We start from the raw sequence: 20,595 nt of genomic DNA on the forward strand, positions 1-20,595 counted from the left end.
CTCATGATCCACCCACCTCGGCCTCCCAAAGTGCTGGGATTACAGGCATGAGCCACCGCTCCCGGCCAACTTTTCCTTTTATTGAGTGATTGGTGTTAGACTGTGAACACCTGAGTATTTTATTATTGTTGTGAGAGGTGTTCTGAATGAGAAAGAGTTTTGCGTGAGAGTAGAGGTGAACTCACCTGCTCTCAATTTGTAAGGGAGCCAGCTCAGAATTTTGTCTCTTCAGGCTGGGTATAAGAGCCAGTCTTCATTAGAGAGCATCTCAGCCTCACCAGGGGGAACATCCTACTCTCTGCCATAAATAGGTGCTGAGGGAGAAAGAGGAGGGTGTCCTATCAAGGTTTCTGTGTTTTGTTTTTGTTTTGTACAGATGGGGTTTCACTATGTTGCCCAGATTGGTCTCTAACTCCTGGGCTCAAGAAACCCACCTGCCTTGACCTCCCAAAATGTTGGGATTACAGTTATGAGCCACAGTGCCTGCCTAAGGTTGCTCTGTGTGTGAATCAAAGAGGCACTCGATAAATCATTGCGAGATTAATGAATATCATTTCAAGGAGGGATAGAAGCCACGGGCACCATCTGTAAAGGGTGGTAGAATTTGGTTATCCAGGAAAAGAGAAATTTTCAGCAGTTATACTGAGATTTCCAGAGGGTGAGTAGTTTTGGGACTAGGGGAGGAGGAATTGGGGTTCTGGGTTTCAATTCAACAAGTTTTTTTTTTTTTTTTTTTTTTTGAGACAGTTTCACTGTTGTTGCCCAGGCTGGAGTGCAGTGGCAGGATTCTCAGCTCACTGCAACCTCCACCTCCCAGGTGCAATCTATTTCCCTGCCTCAGCCTCCCAAGTAGCTGGGATTGCAGGCATGTGCCACCATGACCAGCTATGTTTTATGTTTTTAGTAGAGATGGGGTTTCCCCATGTTGGCCGAGCTGGTCTCAAACTCCTGACCTCAGGTGATCCATTTGCCTTGGCCTCCCAAAGTGCTGGGATTACAGGCATGAGCCATTGCACCTGGACCCTCTGGTAACTCTCATGCAACCCCATTTTACAGATGAGAAAATTGAGACTCAAGTTTGGGCACTCTATCGAAGGTCATGCAGCTGCATACATTTAGGAATTTCGGATGTTCATTTATGTAAACACGTCTGCTTTAGCAGTGCCTCTTCCATGAGGTAATGCATGTAAAAGCTTTTTTGTAGTAGAGCCATATAAACACGAAGCATTGTTACTCATTTTGCTGGACTCCAGTTCAGCCTAGGGAGTCCAGGAAGGCTGGGGGCGGGAGGCAGTAATTAAAGTCTAAAGGTCCAATGGCCTCTCAAAATTCCCTATTCTGGTTCCCTCTCCGAGGCACCTCCAGATTTTATCTTCTACCAAATAGAGTTTGTTTCTCAGAAGTTGCAGGATGTGGGCGGTTAGAAAAAAAGTCAGCAGTATCAACAACTACAAAACCCCCAGCAGCAGCCTAAACACAAAAGAGTTTGAATTTTGAACCAAGGGCAGGGTGAGACCTGAAAGTAAATGCTGACACATCCTCTCCCCAGCTGTGAACTGGGGGTCTGAGGGCTGCAGCAAAGGTCATCTGTCTCTACATCTTTAGGTAGGAAGTGCAATTCAATCCTCCCAGTGACTGATCACTTTGCAAGATTAATGGAATCCTCTCCAACACTGGTCTCTATTCCAACAGCACAAAAAGTGAATCAACCTCTCTTAGCAAGGTCAGCGGATTCCCAGTTTTAAAAGTTCAAAACTTTTCTCCAGGAACTCTGTCCCTCACTGTTCCTTTGTGGGGCAAAATTCTGCTTTCTAGGCTAAGACTGAAAGGTGGGATTGGAAAGTCCGAGGACTTTTCTAGGCTTTTCATCTGTTGCTACTTCATCTTTCAAATAAAATAAATTCGAAAGGCCTGGTTTTCCCTGAAAGGGTTAACTGCCAGCCCACTAAGCCATCCTCGGGGATAATCAACCAATGACAATTGAGTATGATGGAAGTAATGCTTGGATTTTTATGTTCATCGGTTAGTGCCATTAATCCAGAGACTTTTTTTTTTTTTGAGATGGAGTCTCGCTCTGTTGCCCAGGCTGGAGTGCAGTGGCAGTGTCAAAATCTCAGCTCACTGCAACCTCCACCTCCTGGGCTCAAGTGATCCTCCTGCCTCAGCCCCCCTAGTAGCTGGGATTACAGGCAAGTGCTACCATGCCCAGCTAATTTTTGTATTTTTAGTAGAGATGGGGTTTCCCTGTGTTGGCCAGGGTGGTCTCAAACTCTTGTTCTTAGGTGATCCACCTGTCTTGGCCTCCCAAAGTGCTGGGATTACAGGTATGAATCACTGCACCTGGCCCAAATAAACTTTTTTTTTTTTTTTTTTTTTTTTTTGAGAGGGAGTTTCTCCTCTCACTGGGTGCGGTGGCTCACACCTGTAATCCCAGCAATTTGGGAGGCTGAGGTGGGTGGATCATGAGGTCAGGGGTTCAAGACCAGCCTGACCAACATGGTGAAACCCCGTCTCTATTTAAAAAAAAAAAAAGCCCAGCACGGTGGCTCACACCTGTAATCCCAGTACTTTGGGAAGCCAAGGCAGGTAGATCATTTGAGGTCAGGAGTTCGAGACCAACTTGGCCAACATGGTGAAACCCTGTGTCTACTAAAAACACAAAAGTGAGCCGATTGTGGTGGCAGGCACCTGTAATCCCAGCAACTTGGAAGGCTGAGACGGGAGAATTGCTTGAACCTGGGAGGTGGAGGTTACAGTGAGCCAAGATTGGGCCACTGCACTCTAGCCTGGGCAACAGATCAACCTCCGTCTCAAAATAAAATAAAATAAAATAAGAATTCTAGATAGAAACTAAACTTTTCCCCAAATGGTCAAGGCCTGAAAGTCTATATGCATACATTTTGGTCTTCTTTAATCCTTTTTTTTCTAAGACAGAGTTTTGCTCATTTCCCAGGCTGGAGTGCAATGGTGGGATCTTGGCTCACTGCAACCTCCACCTCCCAGGTTCAAGTGATTTCCTGCCCCAGTCTCCTGAGTAGCTAGGTATGTGCCACCATACCTGGCTAACTTTATATTTTTAGTAGAGATGGGGTTTCTCCATGTTGGTCAGGTTGGCCTCCAACTCCCAACCTCAGGTGATCCACCTGCCTCGGCCTCCCAAAGTGCTGGGATTACAAGGCTGAGCCACCGTGCCTGGCCTTCCTTAGTCCTTTTACTCAATCCACAAAAGACTGAGGAGTAAAAAGACAAGGTCTTTGGGGACCCCAATCATTTTAACAGAAATAATATGGTCTGTTGTCCTCCCAGATTAAAACAAGTAAGAATGTTTCAAATTGCAAAGGTCATACAAATATGGCAAAATCTCAATGATTTGGCAACACTTGATTCTAGATGCACAAGTCTTTATTATATTTATTTATTCATTTCTTTTTGAGAGAGGGTCTTACTCTGTCATCCAGGCTGGAGTGCAGTGGCACAATCTCAGCTCACTACAACCTCTGCCTCCTGAGTTCAAGCAATTCTCCTGCCTCAGCCTCCTGAGTAGCTGGGACTACAGACACATGCCACCACACCCAGATAATTTTTTTTCTTTTTTGAGATGGAGTTTTGCTCTTGTCACCTAGGCTAGAGTGCAATGGCGCAATCTCGGTTCATTGCAACCTCTGCCTCCCGGGTTCAGGCGATTCTCCTATCTTGGTCTCCAGATTAGCTGGGATTACAGGCGTGTGCCAATACACATGACTAATTTTTAATATTTTTAGTAGAGACAGGGTTTCACCATGTTGGCCAGGCTTGTCTGGAACTCCTGACCTCAGGTGATCCGCCTTGCCTCGGCCTCCCAAAAAGTTGGGATTATAGGTGTGAGCCACCATGCCTGGTCTAAATAATACTTAGAATGGCAGTTCTACAGACAACACATGGAAAGGGGTCCAAGATTATAGTCAGTGAAAAGCAAGATGGGAGACTGTGTTTTTTTTTTTTCTTTTTCTTTTTTTTTTTTTGAGATGGAGCCTTGCTCTGTTACTCAGAATGGAGAGTAGTGTCATGATCATGGCTCACTGCAACGTCTGCCTCCCAGGTTCAAGTGATTTTTCTGCCTCAGCCTCTCGAGTAGCTGGGATTACTGTGGTGTGCCACCACATCTGGCTAATTTTTGTATTTTTAGTAGAGATGGGGTTTCACCATGTTAGCCAGGGTGGTCTTGAACTCCTGACCTCAAGTGATCCACCCACCTCACTTTTCCAAAGTGGTGGGATTACAGGGGTGAGCCACAGCACCTAGCTGGTGTGTATATTTCTGTGATATAATAATACAAGAAAATACGGCTCATGTCTGTAATCGCAGGACTTTGGGAGACTGAGGCAGGTGGATCACCTAAGCTCAGAAATTTGAGACCAGCCTGGCCAACACAGTGAAACACTGTCTCTACTAAAAATATGAAAATGAGCTGTATGTGGTGGCATGCACCTGTAGTCTCAGAACTCAGGAGGCTAAGGCAGGAGAATCAATTGAGCTTTGGAGGTGGAGATTGCAGTGAGCCAGGATCATGTCCCTGCACTCCAGCCTGGGTGACAGAGCGTGACTCCATCTCAAGAAAAGAAAAGAAGGCCTGGCACGGTGGCTCATGCCTGTAATCCTAGCACTTTGGGAGGCTGAGGTGGGTGGATCACCTGAGGTCAGGAGTTCAAGACAAGCTTGGCCATGAGGGTGAAACCCCATCTTTAAAAAATAAATAAATAAATAAATAAAATAAAAATAAATTAAGCCGGGCGCGGTGGCTAACGCCTGTAATCCCAGCACTTTGGGAGGCTGAGGCAGGTGGATCGCGAGATCAAGAGATCGAGACCATCCTGGTCAACATGGTGAAACCCCGTCCCTACTAAAAATACAAAAAATTAGCTGGGCATGGTGGCGCGTGCCTGTAATCCCAGCTACTCAGGAGGCTGAGGCAGGAGAATTGCCTGAACCCAGGAGGTGGAGGTTGCGGTGAGCTGAGATCGTGCCATTGCAGTCCAGCCTGGGTAACAAGACTGAAACTCTGTCTCAAAAAAATAAAATAATAAAATGAAATGAAAAAATAATTTAAAAATAAATAAATAAAATGAAAAATATATAAAATAAAATAATATAAAATACAAAAAATATATAAAATAAATAAATATAAAATAAAATAAATAAATAATAAAATAAAATATAAAAAAAGAAAAGAAAAAAGAAAAAAAGCGGATCACGTTGGCTCATGCCTATAATCCTTGGCACTTTGGGACGCCAAGGCGGGCGGATCACGAGGTCAGTTCACGACCAGCCTGGCCAAAATGGTGAAACCCCATGTCTACTAAAAATACAAAAATTAGCCCAGGGGTGGTGGTGGGTGCTGTAATCACAGCTACTCGGGAAGCTGAGGCAGAGAATTGCTTGAACCTGGGAGGCAGAGTTTGCAGTGAGTCGAAATCACACCACTGCATCCGAGCCTGGGTGACAGAGCGAGACTCGGTCTCAAAAAAAAAAAAGAAAGTGGAATATTTTATAAATACAATAGAATTTGAAAAATATTTAACTATGCTTAAAAACAGTCTCAGATGCCCAACAGGTAGATTAAGAAAGTCTCTAATATCTCTGTTTACATTCCTTTCCTGAGTGGTCTTTTCCAGCATTATGTGTTAATCATTCCTTGCTTTTATTCCTGTTTTGGGACTTTTGTCCCCCGACCCCCCAAAAAAAGAATGTATGTAGATACAGATATATCCCTTTTGGTCTACCTAAGTGGTCAGCACGATTTAGTTTTATTTTACTATTCATGCATCTTGTTTTGTTTTGTTTGTTGTGTTTTGGAGACAGAGTCTCAGGATATCACCCAGGCTGGAGAGCAGTGGCATGATCTCGGTTCACTGTAATTTCCACCTCCTGGGTTCAAGCCATTCTCCTACATCAGCCTTCTGAGTAGCTGGGACCACAGGGGTGTGCCACCATGGCTGCCTAATTTTTGTATGTTTAGTAGAGATGGGGTTTCACCATGTTGCCCAGGCTGGTTTTGAACTCCTGAGCTCAGGTGATCTGCCTGCCTCGGTCTCCCAAACTGCTGGGATTACAGGCATGAGCCACTGTGCCTGGCTTCAGTCCCGAGTTTTGAGAATATTCCTATGTCCTTGTGTAAAGCTCCTTTGAATCCTTGCCAAAACTATGAGGGAGGGGTTGTAATTCCCCACTTTTATGGCTGAGACTCAAAGAGGTCAAGTTGCTGGCCAAATTTTACAGCTATGAAATAATGATAGTATTTGAACCCAGAGCTTATAGGAATCCAGGGCCCACATGGTTGCCCAGTTTGCTAAGCCTCCCTTCAGGGCTGTCCCATGGAAGATGCTAGAGATATTCTCTCTTTTTTTTTTTTTTTGAAACGGAATCTCCCTGTCGCCCAGGCTTGAGTGCAGAGATACAATCTTGGCTCACTGCAATGTCCGTCTCCTAGGTTCAAGCAATTCTCCTGCTTCAGATTCCCAAGTAGCTGGGATTACAGGCATACTACCATGCTAGTCTTTGTATTTTTTTTTTTTTTGTTTTTTGAGATGGAGCCTCACTCTGTAGTCAGGCTGGAGTGCTGTGATGCTGTATCGGCTCCCTGCAACCTCTGCCTCCTGGTTCCCAGTTCAAGCGATTCTCCTGCCTCGGCCTCCCAAGTAGTTGGAATTACAGTCACATGCCACATTGCCCAGCTAATTTTTGTATTTTTAGTTGAGACAGGGTTTCACCATGTTGGCCAGGCTGATCTTGAACTCCTGATGTCGTGATCTTCCTGCTTCAGCCTCTCAAAGTGCTGGGATTACAGGCATGAGTCACCATACCCAGCCCCCCTTTTTTTAAACAGAGTCTCGCTCTCACTCTTACCCCGGCTGGAGTGCAATGACACAATCTCGGCTCATTACAACCTCTACCTCAAAAGTTCACGCAATTCTCCTGCCTCAGCCTCCCAAGTAGCTGAGACTACCAATGCACACCACCACATCCAGCTAATTTATTTATTTTTTTGAGATGGAGTTTCGCTGTTGTTACGCAGACTGGAGTGCAATGGCACGATCTCGGCTCACTGCAACCTCCGCCTCCTGGGTTCAAGCAGTTCTCCTGCCTTAGCCTCCCGAGTAGCTGGGACTACAGGCGCACACCCAGCTAATTTTTTGTATTTTTTAGTAGAGACTGGGTTTCAACTTGTGACCAGGATGGTCTCGATCTCTTGACCTCGTGATCCACCCGCCTTGGCCTCCCAAAGTCCTGGGATAATAGGCGTGAGCTACTGCCCCTGGCCTTAATTTTTGTATTTTTAATACAGACGGGGATTTCACCATGTTGGCCAGGCTGGTCTTGAATTCCTGACCTTAGGTGATCCACCTGCCTCAGCCTCCCAAAGTGCTGGGATTACAGATGTGACCCAAGGCGCTCCGCCAGTGATTGTATATCTGTACCATTTGTTGCTGTCACTTCTAGCCCCTTCAAATGTAGGTACTGGGGTTAAGGAGCTGAATTTTTTTTTTTTTTTAAAGACGGGGTTTCACCATGTTGGTCAGGCTGGTCTTGAACTCCCAACCTCAGATGATCTGCCTGCCTTGGCCTCCAAAGTGCCTGGATTATGGGTGTGAGCCACCACGCCCGGCAAGGAGCTGCATTTTACATTTTATTTTGATTAAATTGAAGTAGCTGTATGTATGTAGCCTAGTGTATCACATCAGCCAGCGTAGCCTTAGAGGGCTTTCTAGAATTCGTTTTAACTCACTACCAGGCTACATATACCTAAAGGGCTGATTTGATGCAGGCTCCCCCTAATCAACCTTTCACAAACATTTGTGGAATGAGTGAAGGGTCCATGGGGAAAGGGGGCCAAGGACATCAGCAGAGGTTTCCCAGAAGAGGCCATCTGGTTCCAGTGTGAAGGCTTGCAGTGTTAGCCCTTCAACCAGTCTCTCTGAGTGCCTGCCAAGAGCATGGCACTGTGTAGACTCCTGGGGATACCAGTTGGATATGAGGTTGTCCCACCTCAGATTTTACGAATAGACTTCTCAAGGACAAATAATTGGTAATAGGGTAGGAATCTGACATGTGGATGAGCACTTTCAGATATATATCCTACTGACAGTCAAGCACAAAGCGCAATCCCATATAGCTCTGTTCGAAATAGAAAAAGCCTGGGGCTGGGTGCGGTGGCTCATACCTGTAATCCCAGCACAGCACTTTAGGAGGCCCAGGCAGGTCGATCACCTGAGGTCAGGAGTTCGAGACCAGCATGACTAACATGGTGAAACCCTATCTCTACTAAAAATACAAAGTTAGCCGGGTATGGTGGCGAATGCCTGTAATCCCAGCTACTCAGGAGGCTGAGGCAGGAGAAGTGCTTGAACCTGGGAGGCAGAGGTTGCAATGAGCCGAGATTATGCCATTACATTCCAGCCTGGGCAACAAGAGCAAAACTCTGCCTCAAAAACAAAAAACAAACAAGCAAAAAAAAAAAAAAATAGAAAAAAATTGAATACCATCTAAAAGTTAGGGACTAATTAAATCATTCTTGCACCATTTATCTGCCCAATGAAATGCTATGAAATCATTAAAAAGAAGGCTGGATGCAGCGGCTCACACCTGTAATCCCAGCACTTTGGGAGGCTGAGGCCAGTGGTTCTCCTGAGCTCAGGAGTTTGAGACCAGCCTGATCCACAAGGTAAAACACCATCTCCTAAAAAAAAAAAAAAAAAGGTAACTATACATGCTGATGTAGAATGATTTCATATCCTTAAATTAAAACAAAACAGGGCCAGGTGTGGTGGCTCATGCTTACAATCCCAGCACTTTGGGAGGCCCAGGCAGGAGGATCACTTGAGTTTAGGAGTTGGAGACCAGCCTGGGCAACATGGCAAAACCCTGTCTCTACCAAAATATAAAAATTATCTGGGCCAGTGGTGCACTCCTGTAAACTCGGCTCAGCTACTTGGGAGGCTAAGGTGGGAGCACTGGTTGAGCCCAGGAGGAGGCTTCAGTGAGCCTAGATTGTGTCGCTGTACTCCAGCCTGGGCAACGAAGCAAAACCCTGTTTCTTTGTTTCTTTTTTTTTTTTTGAGATGAAGTCTCGCTCTATTGCCCAGCCTGGAGCGTAATGGTGAGATCTCGGATCACTGCAACCTCCGCCTCCCGGATTCAAGCGATCCTCCTGCCTCAGCCTCCCCGAGTAGCTGGGATTACAGGCATGCATGACCAAGCCCAGCTGATTTTTTGTATTTTTAGTAAAGATGAGGTTTCACCATAATGGCCAAGCTAGTTTTGAACTCCTGACCTCAAGTAACCCGTCCGCCTCCACCTCCCAGAGTGCTAGGATTACAGGTGTGAGCCACTGTGCCCTGCCATCACAAGACTCTGTTTCAAAAAAAAAAAAATTCGGGAGCTATGATAATCATATATGAATAGGAGAACTATGAATATGAGAACAACTTCAATTTCTTAAGAGGATTCTGGTTTCTGAGAGCTCCATCCAGGGTCTGCCTTTCCTTGAGAAGCAGGTCCCTCATCCTACCCAGCCCGGGATACGTCCCAATGGGAGCTGCATCTTCTTTTCTGGATCTTCTCTCTCTTTGGGCACAGAGTTGCTCAATCAACCTTTGATGAATGAAGAATGGATGGGGGTACCTCAGGCAGGATTTGACTGGGACTTTTGTAAGATTGATGAGGAGGGTCCAGGAAATCACTATTATTGTTTCCAGTACAACTGGCCTGGTGTTTTCCTGCAGGAGAAAGTACATCTCTGGGACAAGCACCTTCACCTTCTCTCTTCCCTCACCTACTCTCCACTTCTCTGGGACAATTAGCCAACACTGGGAGCTCCAGGGTCTCGGCCCTTTCCCCTTTGGTCCAAAATTACCACCTCCCCTACTTTGAGCAAATGGTTGGAATTCTTTCCACTGGAGGACAAAGCCTTTCATCTGCCAATTACCGATAAAGAGAAAATGCAAATATGGGGGGGGGAAGGTGATTCATCAAGGGCCTAACATTTATTGAGTGGCCACTTAGGACCAGGTGGCAGGGCAGGCATTCTGGTGGAGGCCAAGGGGAACAAATTCCCAGCTGGCTCATTCTTCTGTCATGTTTCAGTTTCCTTGAGGTTTGTAAAGGGAGGGGATTAAATTAGATGACTACCCAGCCCCTTCCCACTCTGACAAGCCAGGAACTCCTCATGAGGTGATATATGGACTTAACTGTTTTTACACTAAGGTGGTTACCTGACGCCAGCTTTTGGGGCCACCATAAGGCCACTTGGGGAGAAAAAAAGGGCCTCAGGGAGAAAAATTAATTAGATCAAGCTTTCCTATTTTTTTTTTTTTTTTGCTTTATTTCACTTAATTCACTTTGCATCACTCTCCAAGCTCATACACTCTGCTTTGAACATGTTTATTTCATTATGGGGCAGTAGTGAGGCTCGTAAGTTACAAAAAAAAAAAAAAAAAAAAAGCACGTGATGGCCAAACCAGGCTCCAGTGTGAGCCCTGGCAGCCGCACATATGAGCTATGTGATCCTGGGTGAGTGGCTTTGCTTTTTTTAGTCCCAATTTCCTCCTTTGCAAAATAGGAACGAACAAGACTATCTCTTAAAGGGTTCTTGTGAGAAAGATAGTAGCAAATGAAATGGTCCACGGGCTGAAGGCGGAACTCCAGCTGAAGGCAGAACTCGTAACAGTCAAACTAAGGGTTACTGATTGGACGCCACAGAGCCAATGTGGGCGATTTCAGTTTGGAAGCAAATTTTGATGTTTCCCAGCCTCATCCTTGCTTAAAAGATTTTTATAGCTAGTGAACATGAATGAAAACAAACTTCAAAGAGCAGCTTTTGGGGGTGGGTGAGAAAGACTACAAAAAGATAGGACTGGAAACTTCTAAGGTGAGTGAGGGGGAAGCTCTCTTAGGGTGACCAATACGATGCTGACAGTGACATCCTATGTCAGGTGGGGAAGCCCCTCCCCCCCCACATGTCTATCTGGTAGCTTGGGGACCGTACAGGGGAAGAGCAATCAATCATTCAGAGTCACAATTTCTCTGAGCCTCAGTTGCCCCGTCTGCAAAATGACCTGCTCCAACTATCCCACAGTGTTAATGGCAAAAATAAAATGTCAGGCTCAAAGCCTGCTCTCTACAAAGTCCCTTTATACTCGCCCTCTTGCCATGTCATTTTATCATCATCTGTTACCCCCAAGGGCAGGCCTAGCAGGGCACTGCAGCTGGGGCTGGAGGAATGTTTAGGGCCAGATTAGCCTAGTCGACCTGAGCAAGCCTAGTCGACCTGACTTGCTCATTATGGGAGCACATCCCAGGACCAGTGCTGGGGTTGTCACAAACACTAATAAGTGGACATGGACCTAATGACACCCCTGTATGTACGGAGGATGCCGATACCTCTACTAAGAAGCCCTGTATGGTTCACCAAGGGGCACCAGAGTCCCCCTCACCCATCCCAGTACGGAGGATGCCGATACCTCTACTAAGAAGCCCTGTATGGTTCACCAAGGGGCATCAGAGTCCCCCTCACCCATCCCAGAGCACCATGCACCTTTCCACCGACTCTTCTATAAACCGCCAGCAAGGGCTTACCCTTCGCTCCTGTGCGGGCTGCGTTAGGAGGCGCCAGATCCGATTCTTTCCGTCTTTGACTCCTGAGTATCTATCTGCTCCCCTCGCCGAGCGCAAGAGCCTTTAAAAAACGTCCAACTTCTGTTTCAAGGCTGGGCGCCTCGTAAAGGACTCCACAGAGACGGGCAGAATGAATGAATGAAAGCCCACGTCATCCGGTCAGCTGCGGTCTGCAAAGGCTCTGGTCTGGCTGTATTTCCTGTACATGTGTGTGCGTGTGTCCATATCTTTGAGTGCCGGGAGTTTAAAAGTTAGGCAATCCTTAGAGGTGTGGAGCTGAGCTAATTTTCTTCTGAGCCCCCCAAATGCCTCTTTCATATGGCAGGTCCGCAAATGGGGGGATCTGCAGAGGATCACCTCCCACGAAAAAGACATGCAGCAGCAAAACAAAAATTTTTATATACAAAATGCTTTGAATTTGAGTCGGCCACACAGGTAATGTTGGGGGAGGGGTGGATAAAATAGGAAGAGGGGTAGCCCTGGGCCTCGGGGGCAGGGACGGAGGTGGGGGGGTCGTTTTTGGGGGTGCCAGGCCCCGGGGGCTTTCACGCCAGCTTGTTCGGCTTGCATTTCCACGCCTCCTGCAGAGGCCAGCCGTGCAAATCTGCACCTCCCTCCCCGCCCCCTCCTCGTTTCCTCCCTCCCTCCCTGCCCCGCCATCTCCGTGATGCGACCGCCGCCTGCAACTCGGCCCTCCAAAAGTCAGCTCTGCACACTACTCCAGGGCGGCAGCCCCTCCGTGCAGAGGCGCACTCGTGACCCAACAACAAAACAGCGATGCCAGGGCGCTAACGGCGCCGGGTGCCTCCTGGGCTCCCTCCCGCCCCACACCTCCTCGGGCCGCCGCCCCGACTCCCCCACGTCCCGGCCGAGAGCCCCCCCTCCCAACTCGCCTGGCCTCGAGCTTAGAGCGCGATCGGCAACAATGTCCAACAATGTTTACTTTCCGGGAATTATGAAGTCTACACCTCCCCGCCCCACAACTGCTGAAAATGGTTTCCTAGGACTTTGCAAACGGATCTGCCTAAGTGTTGGTGCAAAACTTTGTAGATCTCGGCTCTGGCTTGCTTTATTTATTTTTTGGTTTGTTTTCTTTGGTCTTCCCTCCTTCCTCCCTCGGCCAAAATGCAGGGGGCAGGAGTGTTGACAGAGTGTTGACAATTAATTGGTGAACTCTCCTAAAAAAATGAAGGCAGAGAAAGACTCTGGAAGAAGATTGGTATGTAGCTTTTTTGTTTTTCTTCCCCCAAATCTGTATCTGGCATATGATTCTTTTTTTTTTTTTTGGTTGTTTCTCGCTGCCTTTTCTTTCCTTTTCTGTATTTTGCAAGAGGACCGGGGAAAAAAAATAATAAATTGCATGCAAAAGGAAGCAAGCTGCTTACTCCAGTCCCTTTTGAGGCTTAGAGTCTCAGACACTTAAGTGGGGAGGTGGGCTGAGCAGGCTCGGGGTTCCCCCGGAATCTGGCGGGCTGCGGGGCTGTGGGCCGGTGCTGGGCGGTGGAGGGAGGAGGCAGGGGGATGCGGGGAGTGCTGGGGGAGTCTCCTTAGGAAGTGAGTGTGCGCGCGCGCTTGTGGGGAGATGAGGCAGCTGTTGGTGCGTTTTGGGGTCTCCGATCGGAGCTTTGTGGCGGGCCGTCTGCCTCTCCCCCTCCCAAGCCCCGATCCTCCTCTCCCCACCTCCCCTTCTTGCACTGGCGGGCGGACCGCGGGGGCGGCTGGGGTCTCAGCCCTTCCATTTCAGCTTTCCAGCTTCCCCGGTAGCTTGGGGGCGGCTCCAGCTTTAGAAATGCCGCCGGCCCCCGGTTCCGGCTTCCTGGCTCTGCCGCTGCGGCCGCCGGGGCTGCTGTTACCGCCGAGCTGGGCGCCGCAGCGGCTCCTCCTGGGGCCTACATTTGCCCCGCCAGCCCGTGTCCGCGGCCCCCTTCCCGGGTTACATAACCAGGGTCCCGGCCGAGTGGGCAAAGCCCAACACATTTCGGGGGCGGGGGGCAGGGGAGGGCCCCCAGATGTCCCTTCAATGGCTTCCAGAGACACAGGAGGGGAGTGCGCGGTGTAGAGCGCAGCTGGACCCTCGGGGTGCGGGCCCATCTCCTTGTCCTGCTTTTCCGCATCTTCGGCAGTTGCGCAAAGTTGCCTGGGTTGTAATGGTGAGGTGCAGGGGGCGCGCGGCTTTTGCACCTGTTAGTGTTGGGCCCAGCTTTAGAGGCGACCCCTAGCTCCCCCAATAATGTCCCGGGCTCTCTGGTTTGGGTCCTCGCAGCCAGCTGTACCAGGGGGACTTCGTGCACACCTGGAGGGCAAAGGTGAGGCGCCCCCTCCCCTGCTGCCCTCTGCGCCGCTGGCCGAGCGCACGTGGGGAGGGAGCTGCCGGTGGCTGGGTTCGTATTTCGCGCCCGGGTCCCCCATTCCAGGGGATCCGGTGACGAAACGAGGCTGAGCAATGGGGGGGGGGTGTGGGGTGGGGTGGCGAGAGAGGAGGGCAGGCGGTAAGGGGGTGCCGGGCACGGGCTTAGGCCAGGCCAGGCCCGCGCCCACCACTAGCCCCAGGGTGGGCAGAGTCAGGGGGTCGGCGGACAGAGGGACCTGAGGATGGACTGGCAGGCCGAGGGAAGGCGGGAGCGTCGAGTCCTCCCCGTCCCCGAGCCGGTTGCGCTCCCTGTGCTGCCAGGGGCGCTATCCCCTGGCTGGAACTGGGTTCGAGGAGCCCCTCCGGCATTGGGTGAGGCCCCCCAGGCCTGAAATCTTCACAACCCGGCGCCCGCTCGGGGCCTGCCAGTGAGGAACTGGTGATGGGGGCGAGGCGGATGTTTGGGGTGATGCCCCCTTAGGCCTGGGGTCTGCAGAGCTGCGTTTCCCCGTGGGCTCTGCCAGATTGCATCAGGGACCCCGTGCGCCGCGAAGCTGTTGACCTGAGCCCCGACCTGGGCCCGAGCTGTCTTGCGCTACAGCCTTGACAGGTTGAAGCCGGGAGTTGGGGTCAGGGGGTGACTTCCCTTCAGGCTTCTGGGGGAGATCCCTGTCCCCTGGCAGTTTGAAGTGAGGAAATGGGTCTCCTCCCAGGTCTGAGACTCGGAGAACTGTGTCCCTTGGGGGCCCACCCAATTTACAGCGGAATTTGGGGACGCCTCCAGGGTTTTGGAGTCCTTCTGGGCCTGGGTTTCTTCCTGGCTCTCCTACTACGGGACTGGTGGGGGTCACCCTCCAGATGTTAAGGTGACATCCTCGCTTGCCTCTGAGGCCTCCAGAGCCCTGGCCCTCCCAGCCTGCAGCCAGTGAGGCTCCTGGTTGAGGAACGATTGGGGTTTGGAATATGCCCTACCTAGCCTTCCCAGGGTGGGCTCATTTTTCCCTCTTAGATCTTGGAATTTTCTTTAAGTTACAAAGTTTCTATTCCTCTCCCCCACCTCTTGGAAAACCTTGCATCCCTCAGTGAGCGGATAACCCGAGTGCCTGCTTCCCTCCTCCAGGTTCTGGTTGAGTGCCTATGGCTCTGAGGTTAGCCCTGAGAAGAGACGGTCCCAGCTTCGAAGTTTCGCGATTTGTCTTTTGTGTCCATCACCTCCCGGGGCGCTGGGCTCTGGTGCTAAGGGGTAGTTGTTGGGGAGGGAAGAAGAAATTTCTCCCAGCCTGCCTGGTCCTAGAGCAGGGTGCTAGTCCCAGCTGATTTAAATTTTCTCTGCATAAATGGAATTTTCATATCCTTTCTTCCCCCATTTTTACTGAGTTGAGTCTTTTGGTGGATCCTACCTGCAAACAATATGCAAACTCTTCCTAGTCATTTGGGAGGAATTCTCAGCCCAGGATTTCAGAGCTTTTTCTCAGGCTCATTTGAGGAAGTTGAAGCTGACCCTGGGGGATGGGTGCTTTGGGTGGGTGGGTCTGAGGACCGGTATTCCTGCCCCGGAGAGCTAAAGTGTATCCTTAAATCTGCTGTCTCGGCTTCTTTCAAAGGGGAGGGCCCTGGGCTTTGCTCTTTAATTCAGATCTGGCTTCAAAACTTGAGGGAGGAGCTGAGAAACAGGAGCCCTTAGCCTGGAACCAAAATAGACGCTTCTTAAACTTCTCTTCCTTTAACTCCTTAGGAATCCCCATTCACTGTGAGCCCCTGGGGATCTGAGCTGCTGAGGTCTGGGCTTTCCCAGCTTTGGGTTTAGTTCTGTCTCTCTTCGGAGGGGAGTTGTCTTGGCCTCCTCCTCCCCCGAGGCTGTCCTGTGAACTGTTTCCCTGAGCTAGCAGCTTCAGTGGTCTGAGGCCGCTTCTGTCTCCCTTCTGACGGTGGGTCCGGTCGGTCGGTCGGTCAGAGAGGCCTTCTTCCCTTGTGGATTACTTTAGTTACCTGAAGCTTTGGGGTATGTGAAAATTTATCTCAAGCCCCGTCACCTCCATATTCAGGGGTGTATGTTTGGGTCAGATTCACTGGTTTCAGAATTGGGAAAAAAAGGAAATTAGTCAGCGGCCTCCTTTATCCTCCAGGACTTTGGGTAAGGATATGGGGACTGCACTAGAAAACCCCAGACATGGAGCGAACCTGGGAATTTTCCTGGGGTCCTTCTATGCTCCCCTTACGCAGCCTTCCCCCAGGAGCCTCCCTCCCTGTTATCCAGCTGAAGCAAGGACTTTGATGGCTGAAGCAGAATTTCACTCTTAAGACAACAAAGCTGTGCCCAGTTCCCTAGTTATTTTGGCACCAGATACACAGTTTCCAGGGAAACTGGCTCCCCCCCCATCCCCTTCACTAGGCAGGATATTACAATAAGATTTTCAATGATGCTCAGCTACAATGAGGGCCCTCCTCCCAGCCTCCTCTCTGGGCCTTCAGATCCTTCCAGGTGGCATTCTTCAATTTTGCAGTCCCTTTGCTTTCTGAGCGCGGCTTGGGATGCGTGTCTCTGACTGTCCCTCTTTCTCAGCTATGGCTGGGGCTCCTTTTGTGCGAGGCTCTTTGAGTCTTCCTCCTCAACCCTTGCTGGCCTTGGGCTGTTCATCGACAAGTTTGGACCGGTGGGGCATGCAGGGAATGACTGACTGAGTAGGCAGAGGAGCTGATCGTTGGCATGGCTTCTCTTGGGCTTTGCCTAATCCATTTCCCTATCATTTTCCAAGGAGCTTTTGCCATACAGCTGGTGCCTGCATCTCCTGGACCCCCTGCCCCTTCGTCCATCAGTTTTCTTCCCGTAACCAACAGATCCCGGTTCATTTGCTCCTTTGTGACTTAACCAACTTGTTTTAATTCAAACAGATTTCAACTATGAGTACGTACAGAGAGAAGCTCTCAGGGTTCCCCTGATATTTCGAGAAAAGGATGGACTGGGAATTAAGTAAGTTGCTGAGACTAATCGCTCCTTCCCCCGTCTTCCTCCCTAACATACTTTAGAGCTTGTGATGGATTTCTTCCACCCTCTTCCCACCTCTCATCACTGAGAAGGATCTTTTTCATGATGTGGGAACAGCATCTCCTTGTTCAAGGCCTGACAAAGGGTAAAAACTCTCCAAAGACTGGTCTTTTGCAGGGACTTTGGGCAGAGAGGATGTAGGGGAATTAAGCAGTGTCGACTTTTTTCCCTGACCCACCCCAGTTACACTCAGTGACCTCCTACAGTGAATTGTACCTCTCCTCCTTCCCCTTGCCCCAGAGCAGGAAACTGAGGCAGAGCCTGAGCAGCAGAGATAAGTCGGCCTCTAAGCCCAGACCCAGAGCACCTAGATGTACGTTTCTTACGCAGATTCCCACTACGTGTGTTTCCTGGGGTGCCAGTGTCTCCCCTTTCTTTGCCTGCCCCACAGCCTGCCCCTCCACCCTTCCACTGTGTCTGTTTTCATTCTCTGAGATCTGTCAGAGCTCCAGGTGGGGGAGAGGTCCCGGAGGCAGGCTGGAAGAACAGGTTTCTGCCCCTTGGGCATGGGTAGGGGAGGAGGCTTGGGGTGTCATCCCAGGCTGCCTCTCTCCAGCATCTGCTGCCAGACTTGCTCAGGAGTCCATTCCTGTGAGTAGGAATGAAACCTTGGGTATCATTGTTAATTAACAGTGCATCGTAGCCCATATTACCAAGTCCCTGGAACTGGTACAGTGCGTGTCTTTTTTTCCCTCTGAACTTAAAGGGGTCCCTCCCACTTCCCATACAACTCCTTATGGAGAGTATTTTCTAGAGGGAGAAAGGGCTACCCACCCTGAAAGAAAGCAGGTGTTTGAATCTCCAGCTCTGGCCCTTACCTTTGACCCCACACTTCAGGCTTCCTTGGAAAAATCGGGTAGATGGTGGATGTCCCACCCTCCGCAGAGGTTCAGGTTTGAGTTGCCTCTTGGGGTAGGCAAGGGCCTCAGTGCTTCTGGGATGACCTCCCTGGAGGCATCAACGGGTCCTCCTCCCTCCCTCTGGATTTTCTCATTTTGATTTCTCAAACTGAGGGCAAGGGACCTCTCTTGGAAAAATGGTTTCCCTGGGCCAAGGGTAGAGTCTTGCTCTGCTGTCTGTGGCCCCTCACCACAGGTCTGTGCTCTTTCCCCAGGATGCCTGACCCTGATTTCACAGTCTGAGACGTCAAACTCCTAGTGGGTAAGTCGCTTGCTGTGCGTGTGGCTCAGAGATGCTGAAGTAGGGACGGGGAAGGAGGCACTCACCACCTGCCTGTTTAGACTTTTAACGGCCTCCCAAAAAGAAAGTTCCCACGGGAGGGGGCAGGAGCAGGTGTAAGCTGCAGCCATTTCATTCTGGAGAGCAGGTAGGATTGCAAAGTCAGAAGCTGTATCGGAGGGCGTTGGCTAGTTCACAGTTCTATGAGACCCGTTTGGACTCTGCCTTCAGCCTGGGTGTCAGCAACACAATCTTAGATGTCTCCTCTGCGTTTGTCGGTTGCCTGGTAAATACTGGGTGTTCTGTGATCCCTCATAGACTTTCAGGCTTTCAAGGGGAGGGGCTATTCCTCCTGGTTCCTCCGGGTTCTAGACAGGCCTGGGGCAGGGCTTGGAACTGTGAGCTCAGCAAATGCACATGAGCTCCCTGAGCACCTGCAGGTGGCTGATGATTTAGTGCTCTGGACGCTCAGCCAGGTAGTAGGTGGCATTTCAGATCTTACAGGCCGTTGTTCAATCTGTTCTTTCCAGAAAAACACTTTTTGGTGGGCAAGGTCAGAGTTGCAAGTGGTTGGATAAGTTCTCTGCCCTCTTGGTGGGTGCAAGAGGCAATCAAGAAGTAAACAGTGGGTCAGGTGCGGTGGTTCACACCTGTAATCCCAGCACTTTAGGAGGCCAAGGTGGGTGGATCACGAAGTCAGGAGGTCAAGACGAGCTTGAACAATATGGTGAAACCCTGTCTTTTCTAAAAATACAAAAAATTAGGTGGACATGGTGGCACACGCCTGTAGTCCCAGCTACTCAGGAGGCTGAGGCAGGAGAATTGCTTGAACCTGGGAGGCGGAGGTTGCAATGAGCTGAGGTCATGTCATTGCACTCCAGCCTGGGTGACAGAGCAAGACTTGGACTCAAAAAAAAAAGAAAGAAAAGAAAAAAGGAAGTAAACAGTGGGCTGAGGGCAGTGACTCATGCCTGTGGGCAGATCGCTTGAGCCAGGAATTTGAGACCAGACTGGGCAACAAACATAGTGAAACACTGTCTATCAAAAATTAGCTGGTCGTGGTGGTGCATGCCTGTATTCCCAGCTATTCTGGAGGCTGGCACGGGAGGATCACTTAAGTCCCAGAGGCAGAGGTTACAGCGAGCTGAGATCGCGCCACAGCACTCCAGCCTGGGTGACAAAGTGAGACCTTGCCTCAAAAAAGAGAAAAAAGTAAACAGTGTTTACAATGCTATATCTGGCTGGGCACGGTGGCTCATGCCTATAATCCTACCACTTTAGGAGGCTGAGGCGGGAGGATTGCTTGAGACAATGAGTTAGAGACCAGCCTGGGCAAAATAATGAGACCCTGCCTCTACAAAAAAAAAAAATTAGCCAGGTGTGGTGGTGTGTGCCTGTGGTTATAGCTACTTGGGAGGCTAGTTGGGAAGATCACTGGAGCCCAGGAGTTTCACTCCAACATGGGTGGCAGAGCGAGACCCTGTCTCAAAATAAGTAATACTGATAAAAGGAAATGTCTTCAAGGCTATGTAGAAATAAACAGACCAATGGCATGGCACGTGGTGGGTGGGGCTGCATTTGAGACAGGGTGGTCAAGGAGGGCCTCTCTGAGGAGAAGGGGGCATTTGATGAGCTGTGGGAGAAGACATTCTAGGCTGAGGGAAGAGCAAGGGCACCCAGAAGGTGGAGATAAACCTGGGGTGTGGAGGGACTGAGTGAGCAAGTGGGAAAGCTGCAGAAGAGGCGGCAGAGGCCTCAGGGCTGGGATGTGGGGGCCTCCCAGGGCCCTGTAGGGAATTTGGGTTTGACTCGTAATGCTTTGGGAAGTCACTGGGGAGCTTTTAAAGTGGGGCACAGGGAGTATCTCTTTGTGATCTGATTATTTTCTTGGGATGGGTTTCAAACATTTTTTTTATTTTTATTTTTTGAGACGGAGTTTCGCTCTTGTTACCCAGACTGGAGTGCAATGGCACAATCTCTGCTCACCTCAACCTCCGCCTCCTGGGTTCAAGCAATTCTCCTGCCTCAGCCTCCTGAGTAGCTGGGACTACAGGCACGCGCCACCATGCCCAGCTAATTTTTGTATTTTTAGTAGAGACAGGGTTTCACTGTGTTGACCAGGATGGTCTCGATCTCTTGACCTCGTGATGCACCCGCCTCGGCCTCCCACAGTGCTGGGATTATAGGCATGAGCCACCGCACCCAGCCTCAAACATTTTTTTCTTTGCTTTGATACGGAATTTCGCTCTGTCACCCAGGCTGGAATGCAGTGGTGAGATCTTAGCTCACTGCAACCTCTGCCTCTGGGTTCAAGTGATTCTCCTGCCTCAGCCTCCTGATTAGCTGGGACTACAGGTGCCTTCACCATGCC

At 49.8% G+C, this 20,595-nt stretch overlaps 1 protein-coding gene across 7 annotated transcripts in view; it reads left to right on the forward strand.

Moving 5' to 3' along the window:
• The window catches only part of LOC100415731 (uncharacterized), an 89,034-nt gene that overhangs the window by 5,293 nt on the left and 63,146 nt on the right, over positions 1-20,595 (forward strand). For 2 of the 7 annotated variants that reach the window (XM_078339121.1, XM_054240565.2), the window contains exons 2-3: positions 16,892-16,970; positions 18,160-18,206. The exons of 2 other annotated variants lie outside the window; for them this stretch is intronic. The gene's annotated coding sequence lies outside the window, so the exon portion shown is untranslated. Of the gene's footprint in view, positions 1-12,313; positions 12,869-13,188; positions 13,956-16,891; positions 16,971-18,159; positions 18,207-20,595 lie in introns of those variants that run through there. 3 more of the 7 variants (XM_078339124.1, XM_078339126.1, XM_078339125.1) reach the window with 3 other exon arrangements.

The sequence above is a fragment of the Callithrix jacchus genome, chromosome 1 (assembly GCF_049354715.1).
Source record: "Callithrix jacchus isolate 240 chromosome 1, calJac240_pri, whole genome shotgun sequence".
Classification (NCBI taxonomy): Eukaryota; Metazoa; Chordata; class Mammalia; order Primates; family Cebidae; genus Callithrix; species Callithrix jacchus.